This window comes from Danio aesculapii, chromosome 15 (genome assembly GCF_903798145.1).
Source record: "Danio aesculapii chromosome 15, fDanAes4.1, whole genome shotgun sequence".
NCBI lineage: Eukaryota > Metazoa > Chordata > Actinopteri > Cypriniformes > Danionidae > Danio > Danio aesculapii.
Window position 1 is genome coordinate 37023009 of NC_079449.1, and position 23580 is coordinate 37046588.

General features: G+C 38.4%; 1 pseudogene; it reads right to left on the reverse strand.

The window, feature by feature from the left end:
• Positions 1 to 9502: 9502 nt before the first annotated feature.
• On the reverse strand, positions 9503 to 23299 carry LOC130241383 (uncharacterized; annotated as a pseudogene).
• Between the last annotated feature and the right edge of the window lie 281 nt (positions 23300 to 23580).

Below are 23580 nucleotides of genomic sequence, written 5' to 3' on the forward strand. Positions count from 1 at the left end.
TCCCCTTATGCAGCCCCTGTCATCTGTGTGAGGAAGAGGGATGGAACGCTACGCTTGTGCATCGATTACCGCCTCCTCAACAACAAAACAGTCCCAGACAAACATCCACTTCCGCGAATCCAGGACCTCACAGACTCACTTGGAGGTTACAGCTGGTTCTCAATCCTGGACCAAGGCAAAGCCTATCATCAAGGGTTCATCGCCGAAGGATCAAGGTACCTTACTGCATTTACAACCCCATGGGGGCTCTACGAATGGGTACGAATACCCTTCGATTTGTCCAATGCACCGGCGGCCTTCCAACGGAGTATGGAGGAAATGCTTGATACACTGCAGGATGAGTGTTGTATTCCTTACCTTGATGATGTACTCTGTTTCTCAAAGTCATTCAGTGAACACGTCCAAGTGTTGTGGAAAGTTCTTCAGGCCCTACAACGCCATGGAGTCAAACTAAAACCAGAAAAGTGTGAGTTGTTCCGCAAAGAAGTCCGGTATGTTGGCCGCCTAGTGTCGGCTGAGGGAGTGAAAGTGGACCCTAAGGATATCGAGGCGGTGCAAGCACTCAAACACAGGAAACCCAGACAGTAGGAGGTGTCAGACAACTCCTGGGAGTCCTAAGCTATTATCGGACCTATGTGCAAGACTTCTCACGTATTGCAAAACCTCTATACGACCTGCTTCAGGTCAAGACTGACATGTGCCACACCAAACCAGCCAGAGGCAAAACAAAACATCCCCAACAGTCATCTCGAGCACCAATACAATGGGAAAGAGAGCACCAAGATACTCTTGAGCGCTTAGTTGACATGTTGACCCAGCCACCAGTGTTAGCTTATCCTGACTTTACTTGCCCATTCATACTTCATACAGATGCATCGCAGAAGGGTCTAGGAGCAGTTCTGTATCAGAATCAGGACAACAAGATGAGAGTAATAGGTTACGGGTCACGTACGCTAACACTTGCCGAACAAAACTACCACTTGCACAGCGGAAAACTAGAATTTTTAGCCCTCAAGTGGGCAGTTTGTGACAAATTCAAAGATTATCTGTTCTATGCACCCCATTTCACAATCTTCACAGATAACAATCCCCTAACCTATGCTTTAAGTACAGCTAAGCTAAATGCTGTCAGACACCGCTGGGTGGGACAACTTGCTGACTTCCACTTTGATATAAAGTATCGCCCAGGGAAAGTCAACATTGATGCAGATGTGCTGTCTCGCTGTCCACTTGACATCAATACCTTCATAAAAGAGTGCTCGGAGGAACTGTCACAAGACGCAGTCAATGCAGTTTGGGAAGGGAACAGGAGAGCAAAACAAGGAGATGTACCATGGGTTGCGGCCCTCAGCCTTGCTTCCTCAGATCAGCCTCTCAAAGAGCCACTGCAGACTATCAGTCATGACGAATTAGTACAAAAGCAAATGGCAGATCCGGTGATTGGGAAAGTCCTAGAGATGAAGAAAAATGACATCACACTATCAGAAGAGAACCAAACTAAAGCTGACACTAACACCAAAAGACTTTTTAAGAGAATGGAGTCGGTTATACATAGAGAATGGCCTCCTCTACAGAAAGACCACAGAACGAAAACAACTGGTCTTACCCTCTGTTTATAAACCGGTAGCTCTCACACATCTCCATAACAACATGGGCCACGTAGGTGTAGAGAAAGTCTTGAGCCTGGCCAGGGAGCGTTTCTATTGGTCTTTCATGAAGCGAGAGATCAGGGAATATGTCACGAGGAAATGCCCCTGTATCAAACAAAAGAAACCGGCAACACATGAAGAGCACCCATGGGAAGCATAACATCCAACGCCCCTCTTGAACTAGTTTGTATCGACTTTCTCCACTTAGAGTCTTGCAAGGGTGGCCTTGAGTATATTCTAGTTTTGGTGGACCACTTTACCAGGTTTGCCCAGGCGTACCCCTCCAAAAAAAAAGGCAGCTAAAACAGCAGCTGACCGTCTTTTTAATGATTTCATTCCAAAGTTCGGATACCCATGTAAACTCCATCATGACCAGGGCCGGGAATTTGAAAATGAACTTTTCAAATCTCAGACAACTCGGCGGTGTGGGTCATTCAAGGACCTCCCCATACCATCCTCAAGGCAACCCCGTCGAACGACTGAATCGGACTTACAGATGCTTCGGACCTCGGGAGAAAAGGAGAAACAAAATTGGAAGGACCATCTGCCCCATGTCACTCACGCTTATAATTGTACTAAGCATGAGGCCACAGGGTTTTCACCACATTACCTGATGTATGGCAGACATCCCCGTCTTCCTGTAGATCTTCTTTTTGGCTTTCAGGCAGCAGATGATGAAACCTCACACAAATATGCTGATAAGTGGAAAGGGAAGATGGTGGAGGCATACCGTATAGCAAACACAAACAGTCAACAGTCAAGCCTTAAGGGTAAAATACACTATGATAAAAGATGCAAGGGAGTAACACTACAGCCTGGAGACAGAGTACTGGTGCGCAATCTAAACAAAAGAGGTGGGCCTGGCAAGTTAAGACCTTACTGGGAACAAACCATTTACATTGTGAGAGAGCAAGTTGGAGACAATCCAGTGTACAAAGTAAGTCCAGAGACAGGAGGAGGTCCATTCCGTACACTACACAGGAATTTGTTATTGCAGGTAAATGACTTGCCAGTAGAAATAGTCCAGAATCCCACTGCCAAGCCACAGATAAAAGATAAAAGGCCCAAAGAAAGATCAAAAACTCCTGACCAATCACAAAGCCCAGAAAACAGTGATTCGGAGGGTGAGGCACCTCTGTACTGGTTTCCCGCTCCTGTTACCCACCCTCAAATTGAGCACCCACAAGCAAGTAAGCTAACCCACATTGTACCACATCACAGATCAGAATCACACAAGAATTGCCAAGTGGAGCAGGAAACATACATTGATGCTGAAAAGGAACAAGTGATAAGCAGGGATAATGTGGAAAGTGCAGACTTGCTTCTGTCAGATAATGTCCAGGAGGAACCTCAGCTTCATGAGGAAACAGAGATTCTAGAGTCTAGCCCCCAACCATTACCATGCCTTGGACCAGAACAGGACCTAAACCTAGAAACACCACCCCGCTTGAGACAGTCCACTAGGCAGAGACAACCAAAGAGGATATTCACTTATCCATCATTGGGCCAGCCAGACTATCGGTCTTGTCCTACTGTGAACTCAGTCAACGTCCAGCCGACCATGTATCCTTTATTTCATTACCATGCCTTTTATCCACAACCCCCTCCCTTTACAACAAACCCTTACCTGCAAATACCATATGCAGTTGCTTGTTTTTAAAGTGAAAGACACTAAGTAAAAACTCAGAGACACTGCACAAGAGATTTTTTTTGAGACTTGTGAAAGTTCATAGATGTTAATTGTTACCATGTGTATTGTTATCTGCCAGTTGTTTAACTGAAGTGTCAGGAGCCACTTTTATTGCTGGGGAGCGTGTGGTGCACCCAAATTTGTGCAACCACATTTGGTAATATAAATATATATAAATATATATATATATATAAATATATATATATATATATATATATATATATATATATATATATATATATATATATATATATATATATATATATATATATGTATTCTATAAATAGATAATACTATTTATTCCTTCAAATTAAGACTAACATCTTTTTTTTTAATTCAGCAAATTGTTATTTGTCATTTAGTGCAATGTCCTGCAATAGGAAAAAGAGTAATAATGAATGAGACAGCATAGAGGGACCGGAACCTTTACTGCGGTTATTTGTTCCCGGTGCATATACTGACGGAACACCTGGTCACCTGGTCTGGTTAGATGTAATGTGGAGAAAGAATCGCGTGTCCTGTCTTGGCTTTCGTCTCAGTGTGTTTCATTCATTTTACAGGTCAGTACTGTGTTTAAACTGTCAAAGGATAAAGTTTAGACAGTGTGTAATGATATATTTGTTAAGAAACTGTACAGTGAAGATCGGGTAACTTTTGGATAAGTTTAAGGTTAAAAACCTTTAGATAAATGGTGTTAGGCCAGGCCGCGAGTAATCTCGCGATGACTCGCGCTATTATCGCGAGAGTTCGTTGGCGCGCAGTCATTCAGTCCGTCTGTAATGCAAATTAAATGTAAACACTTTATCTTTTGCTTGAAAGCAACACAGATCGCTCCAGTTGATGCTTAAAGTCTCCTAAAATGTTTTTACATGTTCAGTGATCTGTTTTAAAGCAGAGTGAATTCATAATAGTGTGTTAAGGAAGCACATGAGAGTTCTATATATACATATATACTATTCTGTTTACAGTTTTGATAATATTATTAATACGATTAGCTTTATTTCTTCAGTGTGATTTCATAAGATCTGTTAAAGTTACTGTACACTTTCAAATGCAAAGTCCCAGTTTAAGTAAGCTAACTTCTAGCACATACAGTGTATTTTTGAGTGTTGAATAATACTTTTGAATAATTTACATTTGTGATAGTACTATGTCTCAGGGAAATTAATGCAATATTGCACTTATTTGTAACTGGTAGGATATCTACTCTGATTTGAGTGAACGTGCAGCAGGAGGATTTTATATATCTGATCAGTGAAACTAATTCATGTAAATGCACTTTATTTGTGTTCTATATACATTAAATATGCTGGACAGAGAATGCATTTATTTAAAGAAATGTACTTGAGTTTAAATGATTTAACAATAATGCAGTAACAAGTTGCAAGTGAATACTGAGTGAAATGAGAGAGTTTGCAAAATGACAAATTCTGCATAGCAGGAATCAGCTTATTTCACCTTTCTAAGGTCAAAGACAGCAAGTAAAAAACAGCTCAAAACAGTGAAAATGATCATTGTTTTTGTATTTAACAACATAAAATGGAGTTTTAAACATGTTTTGACAAGTTGCAAGTGAATACTGAGTGAAATGAGAAAGTTTGCAGAACAGCCTTTTTCTTCATAGCAGGAATCAGCTTATTTCAGCATTCTAAGGCCAAAAACAGCAAGTAAAAAAAAAACTGCTCAAAACAGTGAAAATGATCATTGTTTTTGTTTTTAACAAGAATATATGCAGTATTAAACATGTTTTAACAAGTTGCAAGTGAATACTGGGTGAAATGAAGGAGTTTGCAGAACAGCCTATTTCTGCATAGCAGGAATCAGCTTATTTCAGCTTTCTAATGCCAAAAACAGCAAGTGATCAAAACTACTCAAAACAGTGAAAATTATCATTGTTTTGTTTTCAACAACATTATATTGTATAATATATTATATTATTATATTTATATTATATTATATTATATAACATTATATTATAACTATGTTCTAAAATGTGCAGCTTGACTGTAAATCTTGATACATGATACACCCATGGATACGGCCCTATTAAAGTTTGAAAGCAAAAAAAATAAAATATATATAATAATGATTATTTCACACATTTGCCTAAATTCTTATAGGAAAAATACATGGATAAATCTCATTGACTTATTGGAAAGCAGAACACGTGTGCTTTCAGCTGATATGAGTTGATATTGATTGATAATGTGATAATTAAGTGAATTGTAAGACACAATCAAATATATCATATCACTTAAAAGTACAAATTTCCAGCTTTCCAATGAGTCCACTTATGTTACTGAATCTTGATGAGAAATATTAAAGTCAATAGGTTAAATTGACCAAAAAAAAAAAAATACAAATAACCAAAATCCAACATCCATTTGTCATCATCAGGTGAAGAAATATTGGATAAATGGATAAAATTTGTAGGTTCTGTGCATCTCACTGAGTACTATCGCACCTTTAGAATATGAAAATGAAAATAAACACATACAATAACTTTCCCTTAACTATGTTCAAAAATGTGCAGCTCGACTGTACACACATGATACCCATGGATACGGCCTTATTAAAGTTTAAAAGCAAAAAATAAAAAATAAAATAATATTAATGATGATTATTTCACACATTTGCCTAAATACTTGTACAGGAATAATACATAGATAACTCTCATTGACATATTGGAAAGCAGACCATGTGTGCTTTCAGCTGATACGAGCTGATATTGATTGTAGCTTGAGAATTCCCTTAGTAATGAGGAATTCAGGCATGCACATTTGTAAAATATTACAAATTGTGTGCATTTCTCACTCTTTTCTGCTCCTCTGGAGGCCCTGTCAACCCATGGGTTAACCAGAGGGGGCGAAGCAGTGAGAAGCGCAACTGGCGGTTCCAAAATTGGACAATCGCGTGTCTGAGGAATTCAGCCATGCAGATTTGTCAAAACGTTTAAATTTTGTGTTTTTCTCACCCCTTTCTGCTCCTCTGGAGGCCTGGTCAACCCATGGGTTTACCCAGAAGATGCGAAGCAGTGAGATGCGCAACGCACAGTGCCAAAATTAGACAGTCGCGCGTCTGACGAATTCAGGCGTACAAATTTTCAAAAATGTAAAAATTGTGTGCTTTTCTCACCCCTTTCTGCTCCTCTGGAGGCCTGGTCAACCCATGGGTTTACCCAGAAGACGCGAAGCAGTGAGATACGCAACGCACAGTGCCAAAACTGGACAGTCGCGCAGCTGACGAATTCAGGTGTACATATTTTCAAAAATGTAAAAATGTTGTGCTTTTCTCACCCCTTTCTGCTCCTCTGGAGGCCTTTTTGACCCATGGGCTAACCCGAGGATGCAAAGCAGTGAGAAGCACAACTCGTGGAACCAAAACCGTACCGTCGCGCATCTGAGGAGCTCAGTCGCGCACATATGAAAAAAATGCAAAATTTTGCGCGCTCTTCACCACACTGCACTCCAGCCAGGTTAACCCATGGGCTAAGGAGGCCATAAGGAATCAATGACAGGGGCGCGGCGGGGCTGAACGCGGCATGCGGCGTGAGCCTAAGATCATAAGGCCGTCATAACCATGACATTCATAAAATTCCGCATATTCCTCATTCTCGGCACGGGCCAGGTGATCAATGGGCCACCCAATATGAAGAAAACGTGAAAAGCATGCAGAGGACGAAGGAAGCTATGAGAAACAAAGCCTCTTCACCAAAAACAAACATTTGGAAATGTTGGGCCTTCTGCGCTAAGCCCCTCCTACAAGTCTCCGCCCACCCCCATGCCAAAAGGTCAAAAAACGTGAAAAAACATAAATTCGTAACACAGGCAGGCGCGCATCTGAGACGTCGGGGAAACGAAACGGAACATCGCGGCACGCGTGCAAGTGCACCGCCGGGCAGTGAGAGAAGATTCTGGGCGACCCATGGGTTGACGAAACGGCAAAAACGACAAAAATGTCGAAAACATCATGCAGTGTCGAGCCTTTCGAGGAGCAGAGTGGAGCACAAGTGGAAAGGGGGCAAAAAACCCACCGCCGGCGAGCCCAGGGACCATTTACCAATCGGCGAAGGACCGATCGGCGACTCGACTCGCCTATCAGCTACGGAGTCAAGCTTTAATGTCTGAACCGCTTGGGTGAGACGGGACCCCCGCCTCCCAAGGCCAACAGCGCTGGCCGGGATCGGGGCACTGTCTCTGGGCAAGCTTTTAATGACTGAACCACTTGGTTGAGGCGGGACTCCCTAGCCCCAAGACCAACGGCGCTGGCCGGGATCAGGGCACTGTCTCTGGGCAAACCTTTAATGTCTGAACCGCTTGGTTGAGGCGGGACCCCCACACCCCCAAGCCCAACGGCGCTGGCCGGGATCGGGGCACTGTCTCTGGTCAAACCTTTAATGTCTGAACCGCTTGGTTGAGGCAGGATCCCCGCCCCCCAAGGCCAACGGCGCTGGCCGGGATCGGGGCACTGTCTCTGGGCAAACCTTTAATGTCTGAACCGCTTGGTTGAGGCGGGACCCCCGCCCCTTAAGGCCAACGGCGCTGGCCGGGATCGGGGCACTGTCTCTGGGCAAGCTTTTAATGACTGAACCGCTTGGTTGAGGAGGGACCCTCACACCCCCAAGGCCAACGGCGCTGGCCGGGATCGGGGCACTGTCTCTGGGCAAGCTTTTAATGACTGAACCGCTTGGTTGAGGCGGGACCCTCACGCCCCCAAGGCCAACGGCGCTGGCCGGGATCGGGACTCTTTTGTGGGGAGCCAGCCTGGCCATTGACCCCCTGGTTCTTTCAACCGCAAAGCCGCCAAAGTCCACTTTTGTCTCCCGTCGGGCATGGCTTGGCGGGCTGGGGCCTGGATCTAATCAACTACACCGGTGTGCCTTGCCATCGTCGCCACCGGCCGTCTGGCCCTTACCAAGACCCACCACCCCCCCAATTGAGGGTTTGTTGTTCCAATCAATTTTTTTACTTCCTCTGGCAGGCAAGATTGAAAAGATGTTGCCTTTCAACTCCAGCATTGTGATTGGGTGATCCTGTGAGTTGATCACTGGAAAGTGTCATCCATAGTGTCCAGCATTTGCATAGTCATAGTCCACAGTTTAACTGTTATGATATTTAAGAGTCTTAAATATTTTTCCATGCACAATTCACTTTCAAAACACATATAATTTACCCAAGGCTTAATTTCCAAAATATAAAGTCTAAACATCACTATTAAATGTTGATCTTTACCCAAGCATTCATATATAAACCTTAATATGCAAAGTTTCATACAGTGAAGTATTTCAAGCAGTGCATGTTAAATATATACATGATCATTTGAATCTACATGTATATGAAGTGAAATATTCCCTTTGTGTCGAATGTTGATTGGATCAAGAAGCTGTTTTGCAAGTTCTGAGCTCTCTTAACACCTCTGTCGTTTAGATCAACAAAGGACAGATAGTCACTGTTTTAATTGCCACTTTTCTGATAAGCTTAATAAAACGGGCCAGAGTTGTTAACTCTGCAGCATTTGTTTAAATTGGAAATTAATTTCCACAAGTTCCTGACTTTTCTACTTCTTTTGTGCACCTGTAAACGCCCAGGGAATGGGAATGATGCCCAGTTTGACCGCAACTGTGGCATCTTTGCCTGCACTTGAGAGAAAACTGGTTTTTTATAGAAATCAGGTTTGCAGACAGAAACTCTTCAGTCTCTTAGTGAGAGGCTCTGAAGCCAAAATCTAAATGCTCGCTTCACATACGCCAGCTGATATATTCAATTTCTCTTTTGTCTATAGCGCTATTATAACATAAATTGTGTAAAAGCAGCTTAACTTATAAGTTATTGTAGATTGAAACTGTGTCAGAGCTAAAGTTCCGTTTAGTTCAGTTCAGTGTGGTTTAATGTTAACTGCTGAAAGTCCAAACACTGAAGAACAAATCCATCGATGCGCAGCTCCATGAGTCCCAAACCATGCAAGCCAGTGGCAACAGTGGCAAGGAACAAACTTCACCTATTGACAAAAGTGAAGCAAAAAAAAAAACCTTGAGAGAAACCAGGCTCAGTTGGGCATGACCATTTCTGGAAACCTGGATGTCCATTGCGGAGAAGCTGCATGTGGGAGAGGTCACCGGCTGGTGTACAGGCTGGCCGACCGGATCAATGCAGAGACTCGTCTGTCACTGGTCAAAAACCAGTCTCATGGTCTCCTGTCCTCCATGAGCACCAGAGCATTTGTTCAGGATATGGCCTGGTCCAGGATTATGGAAACCTCGGGAATAAGCGTAGATGTCATTAAAATTATTTTGTCTTTTGGGAAGTGTGCAAGTGCAGGACTAATCAAAACTCTGGTGATGGTGATCAGGGTGATTGTGGAGATTGAGAGAGGGGAGAAACTGACCTGACTGTGACATTACCCCCTCCTCCAGGGCGATCTCCCGACCACCTTCACCCTTGACAACGTAGAGGTCTCCCTCGACTTTGGGGAGCTGGACATTCAGGGTGTAAGGCATGGAATTCATCTAACACAACCGAATCCAGAATGTCATCCCAGTCCACCAAGTACTCAAGTCTTCCATGATGCCATTTAGAATCCAACAGGTCTCTGACCTGAGAGATGAAGCCTTCGTTGATGAGGATTGGAGGAGGGGGTTCTTCTGCCAGGCCAGGTTCTGTGGGGACAGGTGAGTAGAAGGGTTTTAATAATGACCCTGTCTAGAAACGATTCCCGGAGTTCTGGTGTACATGGCAGAAGGTTTGCAGGAATTGCCCCACATCCTAGTTCTTTCTCTCAGTCTGTCCATTGGTTTGGAGATGGTGTCTGAAAAAGCTCTGCAGACTCTGAAAAAAAAATTGAGGACCACTATCACAATATCTTCGGGTAGACCATAGTGATAATGGTTAATGGTTAAACATTAATTCTGTGGTTACCATGGCAGAGGGTAACCTGGGTAAGGGATCAGTTTACCTCCTGAAACAGAGAGATTTGTCTCGTAGTCTACTCTTAGGGGCCCTAAAAAAATGGTCAAACTCAAGAAAATCATTGGAGCTATTGGATGGACATTGTTTGTGGCCAAGAAATGATGGCTTCCACTCTCCCCTTGTCCATCTTCACTCCATGCTCTTTGATAACGAATCCTAAGAATTGAATGAAGGGTTGGTGAAAAAATAGTTAAAAGTCTCGGAGCCAAGTTAGGACCTCCACAACGTGGTAGCCATGTTCTGCCAGACTTATATACTAGAACAGTTTTGTACTGGAACTGGTGAAGTACCTCATTCTTGAAATCTTGGTACACTGATGGAGCGTTTGCCAATCCATAGGACATTACCTGTTGCTCATAGTGGCCGCTAGGGATGATGAATGTCGTTTTCTATTCTCTTTCTTATACACATGAGGTTATAGGCAATGCAAAGGTCCAATTAGGTGAAAATTTGTGCAAATGTTCTAGGGTCGCTGGGACAAGGGGAAGATTGTGTCTGTTCTTAACTGTGATATTGTACAGGGCATGATAATTAAAACAGGGGCGTAACCCCCATCCTTCTTGGCTACAAAGAAAAAGCTGGAAGTGGCAGGGGACATAGAAGGGCAGATGTATTCTTGTGAAAGGGCCTCTTCTATGTACTCATCAATAATGAGTGCAACACAGAGAACCAGACACGGGAACCAAACGACAAAAAGATAGGGAACTATAAAGGGGAGAAACTGGCCTGACTGTGATAGCTGAAATTCGGTACCCATTGATTTCCATAGTAGGAAAAACGAATACTATGGATGTCAATGGTTACATGTTTCCAGCTGTTTTCAGAATATCTTTATTTTTGTTCATCAGCAAAAAGAAAGACAAACAGGTTTGGAACAAGTGAAGGAAGAGAAAATTATGACAGAATTTCAGTTTTGCGTTAAACAAAAGCTTGTTTTTTGTCTTTTTTTCGCATAGCATTTTCACAGTATGGAAAGTAATTTACTATACTTTTATTATGCTAATAATTATGCAAACAATCACACTGATATACAGATGTTACTACTTCAATGTGTTCCTTTTGCCGCCATTCATACCGCGGCGACAGCGGTACTTGGTGCGCCAGCAGCTTTTGACCGCTGGGTGGCAGTTTAACCACAGATATTCAGCTTTGCCTTTCCACAACACTAAACAGACTTTTCTGTGCGTACCTTATGTGATCAGATGTGTTCAATTAAAATATAATTTTGATTTAGTTTTCTTAGTAATAAACATGATCTTACCAGGGCTTAAAGTATTCCGGCACCATGCAGGATCTCCGGCGTGCGGCCGTGAGAGAAAAAAAAAATAGAGCTTGCACATGCGGTTTAGTTGGGGATGCTCAAAATAACCGATTAAGCAATAACCGAAAGGGCGCGTTTGTAACCGATGAATGGTATCAGTTAAATGATTAAAATATGCTTTATACATTTTTAAAGTTTGGCTGCATACGGGGCATCTGTTAAATAGATTACTGACTGCAGCCAGTGTTTTACGCTCTGCTAATGCTCGATCAGCGCGCTTCAAGTTTTGCCGTTGTGTGCTGTGTGCTCGAGCGGAAAAGCGTGTTACTTCTGTTTCATTGTTCAGTCAAATGAAAGCACTGCAGGGATTCTGTTGAGGTGACAGCGGGGTTTGGGTTGTCAATGTGAGTATGGCAAACTTTTAAAGATGGAGGAGAGTACTTGTGGTCGCTGTTTCAAGTTTTCCAGAGTTGTATTTATAGATCTTGAATATCACAATATTATTAAAATTACAATTATAACATCGACAGCAACTTGACTCGCGCACACCAGCTGATTCAGTCGTTTTCTAGTGACATACAAAAGAGTGCAGGGCTTCTTTTTTTTTGTCAACCATAAAGGCAGCGCGGTGCGCCGCGTGTTTTTGGAACGTAAAGGCATGCGCTTTGCGATCGGCCCCTAAATGTACAACAAATATTTGTTAACTCTTTGGATGGTAACAGATGCAAACACACGTTTCTACAGACGCATTTTGCCAAAGAAGCAAATTGAAAGAAGGATATTTCTGGTCACAGTTTCACACAGAGTTGACATTAACCAGCGCTGATGCAGATCACCTCTGTGCTGTCTGGAGCCGCTTTATAAACTTAAAAAAGCAGGCTGTTGATGATTTAGGGTGGGCTACAACCAGCAAACCCCTTTTTTATTTTATTTTTTTGAAAATTACAGTTATTAATAGTTCTTATATAATATCAGCTTTTAAAATAGCCTACAATCTACGAATCAAACAAATCCAAAGATTTTCTTGATTATGGTATAATGATAACTCCGCACCAAACTGAGGCTTTCATTTTATAGCTTATAAAACATGTATGCAATGTCATATGTAGGGCTGTGACGGTCACCGTGATGACAATCACTCTAGAACACACGTTTTCTGTTTTGTTGCCAAGTAGCCTATACATTTATGAATATAACGTTCACTTAGACGTGAGACAGCAAGTTCAAGTTCAGCCATGAACCTCGCTGGAAAACTTATATTACATCGCCAATCTGGAAACATTTTGGATTCGTGGCGAACGAGAAAGGCAAATCAATAATTAGGATGAAGCTATTTGTTGGGCTTGTTTAGAAAAATAAGTGTTAAATGGACAAACATGTCGAACCTCCAGAGCTGCGGTCATGTCACCCAGCCCATGAAATGCGGAGCCAGCTCCGGTGTCATCTACTGAACACAAATGCCCAGCTAGTCCAGCCAGGTATGGCAGAGAGGCCTTTTCAAAAATGGCCAAATTCAAAAGAGAAACTGATAAATACTAGACGTTGATGAGAAATGGAGCAGCATATTTGGTAGTTGAGAACGTGCCGCTCCGCAATATAGAGCTGGTTTCCGAGAAATGCAGGCGGCAGAGCAAGATACCCTCTTTGCCACGGTTGCGAAAAAGTATCTGCATGCGCTACAGACACACCGTCTCAGTGCTGCTGGAAACATTGTAATCTCAAATAAGTCTCCGCTTAAACCGAACAAAGTCAACATGTTAGTTTTTCTGGCAAATAATTTAAAATATGAATAGAAAACAAAAGGCGGAGAGACGCAGTTTTTTTTCAACATCTGACTTATGTTGTTACAAGCCTAGGCTAATATTTTGTTCTTCGTTACTATTTATATTATTATTGATTAGTATTTGTGAAGTTTCTAAAATGTAACGTTTACTGTTTCAAGCAGTTAAAGTTATTTCTATTTAACTAGCCTACATTATTATAGGCTGTATTGTGTTGTTTTATCAACGAAAGTTAAACAACAAACATGTTCGTTTGTACGGATATTTAGCATAATACTTTGGTCTTTTTTGATTTCTTAATTTTTACATGAAATGTAAATTAACTTAGGTAGGCTACTTGGGTACAGGGGCGTAATTTGTTGGTAGTATACCGAGGAATGCTTAGACAGTGAATATTGTCATCATTATTTAAAAAAATATAAATAAATAAATAAAACACCTTACGGAAAGGATGAAATAAAGGAAAAGCATGCTCTTAATCATTTTTCATAATCTGATTCGTAGCTATACATGCAATAAACTTATATTGCGCCGACAAGAACAAGCTCTAAAAGGTAAAGTCTAAAGCGAGAGGAGTTATTGATATTAATGTTAGTTGTTAATATGACCGTAAACACTGCGTTGTATAATTAACGCCGTCATTGTGGCGTGTCTGCGATTTTTATTTTTTTCTCATTGAAGAACAGAAAATTCATGTTATCGCCGTCTTCCCAGCCAGGTTTTCATGCACAGTTTCCGTTTTTGTTTCTTCTCAAACAATAAAGTTTCGCTATAGCAGGCCCGGTGGCAGGATATCATAAATGAGGGCGCAAGGGCGCAATCCCATTGCACTTGACCTGATGACTGAATTTGGTCCTTTCTTGTTCCTTTTATTTAGGCTATTTATTCATTCATTACTTTGCATTACCGATATAGTCCTACTTTTTATAGTAATAATAATGCAGTTTCGCTATTACCGATTTTATTAATGAAGGCAACGATACCGTTTACATTAATGCAGAAAGATCATGGTTTAAGCACCAAACAAGTGGTTTAAATTATGTTAGTCTCCTTATTTCTATCCATTTTATTTTAAATATTTTAAATGTTTAAAGTTTTAGGTAAAGACGTCAAAATATGCCCACACATGCAAGCTAAACTAGATCATATCTGAGTCATCACGCTTTATTACCCAACCAAAATCAGCAAGGAAAAAATAAATGTTTTAAATTAAATTATATTTAAATGTTAAATTAAATAAAAAAAATAAATTTAAATTTTAAATGCCATTTAAAAATAGTTGCTAAAATTAATGTGTTACTTTACATTACAGTTACATTTTTAGGCATTAGCCAAACAGAAAGCCTGTCTACGGTAAATCCACACGCACTAAATAGCCTACCTTTTTCTTTTATAACACTGTAAACATAACTTCGCAGGTCGATCATCTTCAAACGCAAAAGGCATTTTTAAGTGTCCTAACTTGACTGCTGCTGTAGAATGGAATGTTTTTTTTTTACATAACTTTAAACGTGTGCTTTAGCTATGTCAAAATGAAAGCAAATTTTTTTAAGGGTTCTGCGTTTTGTCAATTGTATAGCTTAATAATAATAATAATAATAATAATAATAATAATAATAATAATGGATATAACAAATTATAATATTATAGTATAGACATTTTACTAGGCTACTTTAATATTAATCCCTAACTGAAAAACTAATGTGAAAATGACTGGCAGCTGTGCTAAAATTAATATAACGGCAAATTTCTTCTGCGTTTTTTCCCTTTATAGCTCAATAGTTTTATTCAAAGAATTAGTTAAGCAAAACATGAAAGACATACAGTAACTTGCGGCTGAACTATGCATAGTTTTGGGGGGGAAAGGACATAGTGATGAGTGTTTCCCAAAACCCTTAGTTTCTCTGTCGCAGATCCATCATTTGAATCACGTCACTATTAACCCTGCTTTTATTTATTAAATGCTTCCCAACGCCGCATTTCTGTTGCACGAAAAAAACCTGCTGCAAATAAACATTTATTTTAGTTATGCCAATGCCATTTTAATAGTTTCAATTACTAAATTGCTGGTGTGCTTCATCTGCGTGATTTGACATTCTTCCGCTAAACTTGCACTGTCTTGGCGTAAATGGGCTATGAACTGTTGCTATTGAGGCTAAGGCATCAAGGTGTAAATAGGCTATAGTTCTCTCTTCAACTTTCAGGTTTGAGGTGGGGGAAGAAGTGGCAGAGGCAATTCAAATGTAGTTCTGGGGGCAGGGTTTGTGTGACATGCTGCAAGCTACTAGCCCGACAGTGAAAACGCGACATGATTTGGGCCGACGATGCTTTAGACGATGGGTTAGTAATTATATTATAAATGGTTATGTTCAGGTCAATGAAATAATACCTTTAATAAATAAAATATGTTCGTAAGAACGTGGTGGGCCAGTGATTCCGTCGCTGTCATCAGTGGTTTAATGAGCTCAGGAGAATTCTGCTTTGCATTTTTCTATGCATTACTAACATCACTAAACCAGACATTTGTTTTATAAGTTAACCAAATATTCGCAGAGATTCAGCAGTTTTTTTTTTCTGACGCGTTTGCCAGTCATGCCAGTCAGTGAAAAAAAAGTAACCGTGGCCCTGTTTGCAGGTATTAATATTCGTTTTTTCGTCAATCTGATGCAACTTTTTTATTTATACAGGACGTTAAAATGCAATTAAAAGTTTCAAATCAATTAAACTCAATTTATAAAAAGGCTAGCCTATATTATGCATTAAATATAACTAATTTCCTTTATTTCTGATTAGACCATGCATTTTAGACTATTTTACAATTGTAATATGTGCATATGCTTTTTTAAAATAACATTCGTTTAACAAATATTTTAGCACATCGAAAGTAATTAAGTGACCTGTTTTTTTTTATTAAAACCTTTATGCAAAAGGATCAGAGGATAAATTATCGTAGGATAAACGTATCTTATGGAAAAACACCAATTGACGGGCTCTGCTTTCGGTTTTAAAAGAATCAAGCAGCTTTAAAAAAATATAATTTGCTGAAGAGAAATGACAGGAAAAAAAGAAAGAAAAAGATTTTTTAAAAAAAGAAAGAAAAAGATTAAATATATAGTGACTGTTAAAAGAACATTTCTCTTTAATATATTCTTTCGACTCCGAAACATCAGCTAAGATTATGATGAATGACGGAGTTTCTCTATTGCCTGCTTCAGCAGTGCGTCCCGGTCCCGCTGGTTATGAACGAGGAGGCGGAGAGAATGCGCTGTTTAGTTTCGGCTTAATATATTTAAATAAAAACTAACACCGAACTGCTTTTAACGCTCAAAAAGTTAAACTAAAATGCACAACTCTTGTTGGTTGCACCCGCGGGATGCACAATGAACCAAGCGCGCCATTATTTTAATTCTATATTAGTGAAGAATGAGCCATGAGATTGAGATTTTTAGCGGCGAAGTTCCTGGCAGAGTAGCGAGTGAAAAAATGTGCATAAAGAAATTGGACAAGAGGAATAACATTTTAAATTATATAACAAGCATCGTATTCTTTCTAATCCTCGCCCAGTTTTAATACAAGTTGTGTTTTTTTAATATTTGTGGCTGGGAAGTTTATTAAGAATATATTTATAATTATATATTATTAAATAATTACATAATTATATATATATATATATATATATATATATATATATATATATAGAGAGAGAGAGAGAGAGAGAGAGAGAGCAAAAAATAATTTTTATTATACTTTTAGTGATCTGCTTAAGGTAGGTCAATTTATTTTTTTTGCTTTTGATGAAGCAGCATTCAACTTAAGCTCTTTAGACCATGCCCCTGACCGTTTCTCAGTGTTTCGCCGCAATATCTTTAAATAAATTATTAATTAAGGCATATTTTCATTATTAATTTATTTTCATTATTCGTTTATTATTATGTACAATAATTCAGACATAAAATAAGATAGTAAAATATAATCAACAACGAAAATGTAAATAAAAACATAAATAAAAACATAAATGAAAAAGTCTTGTCTTAGTCCTATCAAAACGGCAAACACTAAAAGCAGGCTAAAAGACTGCTTTATTTATTTATTTAAGACTACTTATTTGTATTGAATGTGTGTCATGTTAGTTGTCTTTTATTTCTTCAATTCCAAAATGAGTCCTCTTTGCACTTAAAAAGTTTACAATAAAGTGTGTTAACAAATTTTAAATGGTTAATGAAGGACTTATAATGCTTTGACCTATTGTTTAATATCATTTACAAGCACAGTAGCATATTTAAAGCTGCTGTAAAGGCTATTTCTTTCCGTTCGCATCCCGTCCCTTTGCGCCCCCTGGTGGCTTTTTCCACAAACTGCGGTCCTACACTAAAAACAGAGCAGCAGTTATTTCAAACGGCGGCGGTATAAGGACCGGCGGTAATAGTCACTTTGAACTCTCACCTACTGTATATGAAGACACATTTAATTGGGTGAGTGGAGGGCCCTACGAATCTGCCATTATATATCTTTGAAAACAGGTGATAGGTTAGGGCAAAGGGGTCATAAAAGACCACGAGAGAGGACTTGGGGATGCATTGAGAACCATCTTTGTCAGATAGGCATGAAATGTATAAAACACATGTTGAAACTGTCATGTATATTTAAAAAGACATATACTGTATGGGAGAGAAGAGTCCAGTTTAGATGTTTGAAACATAGATACTAGTCATGATTACCAAATGTGAACTGTATGTGGAAAAACGGTGATGATTGTGAACTAGTAAACAGCTGTGAAAACACAAAGGTGGGAGGAAGCAAGGATAAAGGGGATAGCAAATTTAAGGGACACTGGATTTGTCCTGGAGTGAGACTAGAGATGGGTCTGATCCAGGCTGTCTCTGCTTTTTTGGGAAATATTCCAATAAAGTATATTCTTCTGATATTCATAACCCCAGTCTGAGTTTGATTCATTAAGAGAAAAGCCAGAAACCACAACAGTACGTATGATGATATCCACTTAATACGATGTGTTTATTTGATCCTGTGTATCTAAGACGTATATTTTATGATTAGGGATTGGGATGAACAGAGATTTTGTGACAGTGCATGTAAAGAGTGTGACGGATTTTCAGTACAACAGTGTACATTTACAATTGATTTCCATGTTGCATTGTTTAACTCCTATGACGAAAATGCTGACAGTCATTCTGTGTTTATGTGTAGAGTGCCACTACCATGTTTGTGTGATCCTAGAGACTATGGTTTCACCATAAAAGTGTGCCCTAACACTCTAAATAGTTTTATATTCGGAGGAATTGCCACTTTATTTGAGTTTTGTTCTGGATTTGCTTGTGAACCTCTGTTCGGAGTGAAAGAAATTATAGTGACCCCGTGTGGTGAATTTGAGTATTATCTTGGATGTTAGTTGAGTGATATTAAATTATCACCTGTTAGTTGTTGAACCATTGATTTAAACCTGTTAGTTGTTGAACCTTTGATTTAAAAAAAAGGTCAAAAATTGCTTAAGATCACAACCAAGAAAATTCAAATAAAAGATTGAATAAAATACAAAAATTGATTTGAGTAAATCTGAAACCTGACTCTGTGTCAATATATTTATTTTGTTAGCTTTCAACATTTATAATGTAGATTTTTATTAAAACACATTTTAAGGATTGAGCATCTAGATTTTTGTTTTGTGTAACACCATTTCAGATTTACTAACTATGCCCAGCAGCACAAACTCTCTTTTGGCATGGACAAGTAGCAGTTTTTGGAGATGTTATAGTGTTTTATTAAACTTAATGTGCTTTATTGTAATATTAACATAGTACAAAGTATTCAGCCTGTTGTCTAGTCCATTTATCAAGAAGTCAATTAATGAACCAGAAAATGAAAATCTAGCATCTTTTGTAATTTTGTATAACTGGCAACTCGTGATTGCAACCATATACAGTACGTTAGTCAAGTTAGTCATTGTTTTTTTTTTTTTCAGGAGGAGCATTGAACAAATGAAGATAAATATGCAAAACCTGGGCCCTGAATCATGTTTTGATTTGGCAACTCATTGCATTGGACATCTCGCAGTTGATGTTTTCTTTTCCTTTTTAGAGGGTTGTTTGAAATAAGCTTCGTACACAACTAAGGTGGTAAACAAAAACAAACTCTGATTACGTTTTTACAATTAGAATTTTATTTCATTTTAGACAGTTCTATTGTAAATGTGATTTACAATACTGATATCAGATCTACTGTACAAAATAAGTTTGATAAAAAAAAAAAATCTTTTTTTTTTGCGTTTTCTTCTTGTTTTAACAGGAAAACTGATATCTGGATTTGTTCCTGAGTTTGTGTGTCCATCTGTCTTTTTTTTTCTGTTCTGCAAACAGTGGGTGTATTTTACGTGATTTGTCCGCATCACACAGTCTCACAAATTCGTTGTTCATAGTTTGCGCCTTTGTTTGTACTTCTAGATCATTCACTTTTTGGGCAGTATCCTCTGGAATGTCTTCCCACATTTGTATTATCCTCAGTACATTTTCAAGTTTCCTAATAGTACAAAACCTGTCTTTATCTGCACTTTTCTTCTCAGTGTCATTTTGTATCGGCACTACAGAATTGTTTGTAGCATTATTGGATTTTGTCTCAGTCACCTCATTAAAAAGTCTCTTTGCAAGCAGTAGACAAGCACATTTTTTGTGGTATGAGAAAGTACAACAGTCACATCTCTCACAATACATGGTTTTGATGCAGCTCTTCCAAATAAGCTTTCAACTGCTATTGTTTTTTCAGGATTTGCAGAAATGCTATACTTATTTGTTAGTATCAAGTTATTGGTATGGGCTTGCAGTTGTGTGTCCATGTCTAGAAAAGTAACATGATCACCACAAGAAGCCTTAATAAAAAGAGGTGCTTACACACATCTACCCTAGTGACAGATACACAACTGCAGAACTATTCTGCAGGACATACACTGTAAACTGCATGTAAATTGTTCTCAGACGGAACATTGTACATGTATGTTTCTGTTGAAGCTATGGTAATTTTTGTGGCCCATCCATTCTCCAGCATCCTTTCTGCAGATTTCTTTATTTCTTCTATTTTGCATTGTAGAGGGTTATTGACCCTTCCAACAGACTGCAAATCCTGTATTGTATTAAAGTAATTGTCTGTCTTGTTCAGAAGCACATCGATCAGATGGTCCAATCTACGATTTCGGATGCCACAGAGGAATTGGTATGTCAAACGGTGGAAGAAACTGTAAAGCAGAAAAAACATGTAAGAATGAGGGGCAATGACTAGTACAATGTACACTTAAACTGGTAGATTATCTAAACACTATGCTAGCTTTCAGATTACCTATAAATCTATAATAAAATAAACATGGATACAAATTATATATACCGTTCTATCAGATTGTTTGTGTCAGAGTCTCCATGTTTATAGCATCTTCCAAAGTTAGACAAGAGATGACCAATTGTCTCCCAGTGGTTCCTGAAGTACTTGCAGACATATTTGAAGTTCCTAAACTGGCAGTGAAACATCTCAGCCTTTTCCTTAAATTCTTGTGCCTGTAAAAATTGACAAGGAATATCATGTTTCATGTTGTTAGCATAAGAACTGCTGTAGATTTTTAGGTCATTAAGTAATTCTTCACATATACCCCAGTGTGTGCGGTAAGTCTACTGAGAATCTGTAATGTTCTTATACTGTCTGAAACACTGTAGGTCTATGATTGAATAAACCAATATAACAATACTATTTGCAGTAACTAAAACAGACCCACCAAACAAAAAAGAAAAGTTGCAAAGTTAAATTATAAAAAGGCATCATAATTTAAATCAAATTATTGTAAATTTAATTAATGCCTTTTGGACTATGTAAGCTCTATGATCTGAAATGTTATTCAGAACAGAATTAAAAATATATCCATATTTAAAACAAAAAAATTTAGCTCATGCTGTAAAGTGTATTTTAAATTGAACATGTTCACATTTACTTTAACATGTTCAATACAGCCAACAGTTAAATTTTACAAACGCACATTTATCCAAATCTTAATATCAATATGAGAAAAATATATTTATGAGACCATCTGAATCGAATATTAGCGAAACTATCATATTTACACCACCATCATAATGTGTAAGCCATAAAGAAGTGTTTGTACAACAAAATACAAGGGGTATAAAACTGATTATAATCAAATGACCCTTGAATATTTACAAAAATAGAGAGCTTACAGACATATATTTCAATGTTTAAATCAGCCCCAGAAATAATCTGCATGTGTTACTCTCGACCGCACACTGAGAGAAATTGAAAGTAACCCGGAGTACTTTAGTACTCGCAGGCCGGTAGTTTAAGAACTCTGACTTAGAGGCTTTTGCATCTGAACTCATCATACTGTATGTGGATTACCATTTTATATTAGCTGTCATTAACATTATTTTTTAACATTTTAAAAATGCATGTTACAAGCTGGTTACCAAAGTAGAATGACACATTAGAACATACAATTTTACTATAAAACAAATAGCAACACATTGTTGAACAGCATTTCATCTCTGACATAAACTACATGATGTGTGCTCCTGAATCTGCCTTTTCAGGTCCACTCACACCAGATTCAGATTTTGACAGCCAACGAGTTACTGCCTGTGTGTAATAAATGGTGGAAAACGTAAAGCAATATATTTAATATGGTCAGAACTTCAATGACACATTTGGCATAATTAGGTTCAATTATTATAAGCTTCAAGTTAAGGGGTGCTCAAATCAAAGTAAAAACAATATATGTTATTGCTATAGCTCAGCAAAAGTTTGAACTTTTTTTTGCTTGAAAAGTGCATCGATGACTGACATGAACCCACAATGAGGTTTAATACCCAGATAATGTCAAGTAATATTATAGTATATTCTGTGACATCATGTTGCAATGTGAAATAAGCTTAAGTTCTATCCACTGATTTATTAGCAACTGAAGGTAAAAAAAAATGTGAACGGTAATACTGTTAGAGATATACATTAAAATTATAGAAATATGACTATAAATAGAATATGAATCTTTAAAAGAAGGAAAAACCAAAGCAGTATTTTAACTTAGTACTTACTTGCGTCACATGGTACCAACAAAGGAGGATGTCTGACTCGTTGAACACCTTACGGATGGCATTGATTTCAGCCTGGTCTTTATCAACCATAAAACACCTAAAAAATAAAAAATACTATAAGCTTCAAGATAGAGAAAACAAATACAACATATTACAAATGTTTGCTCTCCTAAGAATCCATTTTGTTGTTTACTGTTATTTACCTTCTCTAGAAAAAAACTAATTTTTTCATGAAATCAACATCTATCAAGTACCAATTTTGACCTGAATTGGCTAAAGCTTTGATGATATATAGCCTTGCATCCAATTTGGCATCCTTTGAAGCATTTATGGTTGTAAGTCTTTGCTGAATAAATTCACAGGGATCTAAATCTTTTTCTAAAGCATGAACTGTTATATTGGTACAAATACTAAACAAATCAACAGTGCTCCACAGCTATGCAGTTACATTATTCAAAGTATCTTCCATTTTGTTCAGCAGAGCAAAGAAACTTATTCGGGTTTGGAAAAACTTGAGGGTGTGAAAATGATCCCTTTAAGAAATTGTGTATACCCAAAATATTGTTGAATTTTTTTTGTATGATTAAATAATTTAACAAAGAATGATTAATTAATCATTTTAATTTTAATTAATTTATTTGTTTGTATTACCTTGGAGGTACAGAAAATGTTGGTTTCAGCTTTTCCAGTGCCAGTTGAAGTGTGTCCTGCTTTTCATTTCCCAAGATGATATAGGCAACAGGGATTCCATGACCATAACTGTCCCTGACAACAAATGTAAATAAAGGAAAGCCATACTGGTTGACACCATACGTTGCATCCATAAAAATGATATTCCTTCCATATTCTTGAAGGTTTTCTTTCATGAATGGTGTTTGCAGAACTATGACAAGATCTGTTTGAGGACTATAAGGCTGATAAAAAACAACCAAATTTTTAAAAGGGCCCTCCAGAAGACATGAGGTACTAGTGGCATCATCTTTGTGTTGCTGATGTTTTCGCATCATGCATGTCCGAATATTTTCAATGTCTTTTGGGTTACAAAATATGCTCGGTTGTTGAGATCAGTATGTCCTTGTTCTTTTGACCACTCATGTGATTTCAGGAGAATTGTATCTGGTTTAACACCAAGAGATATT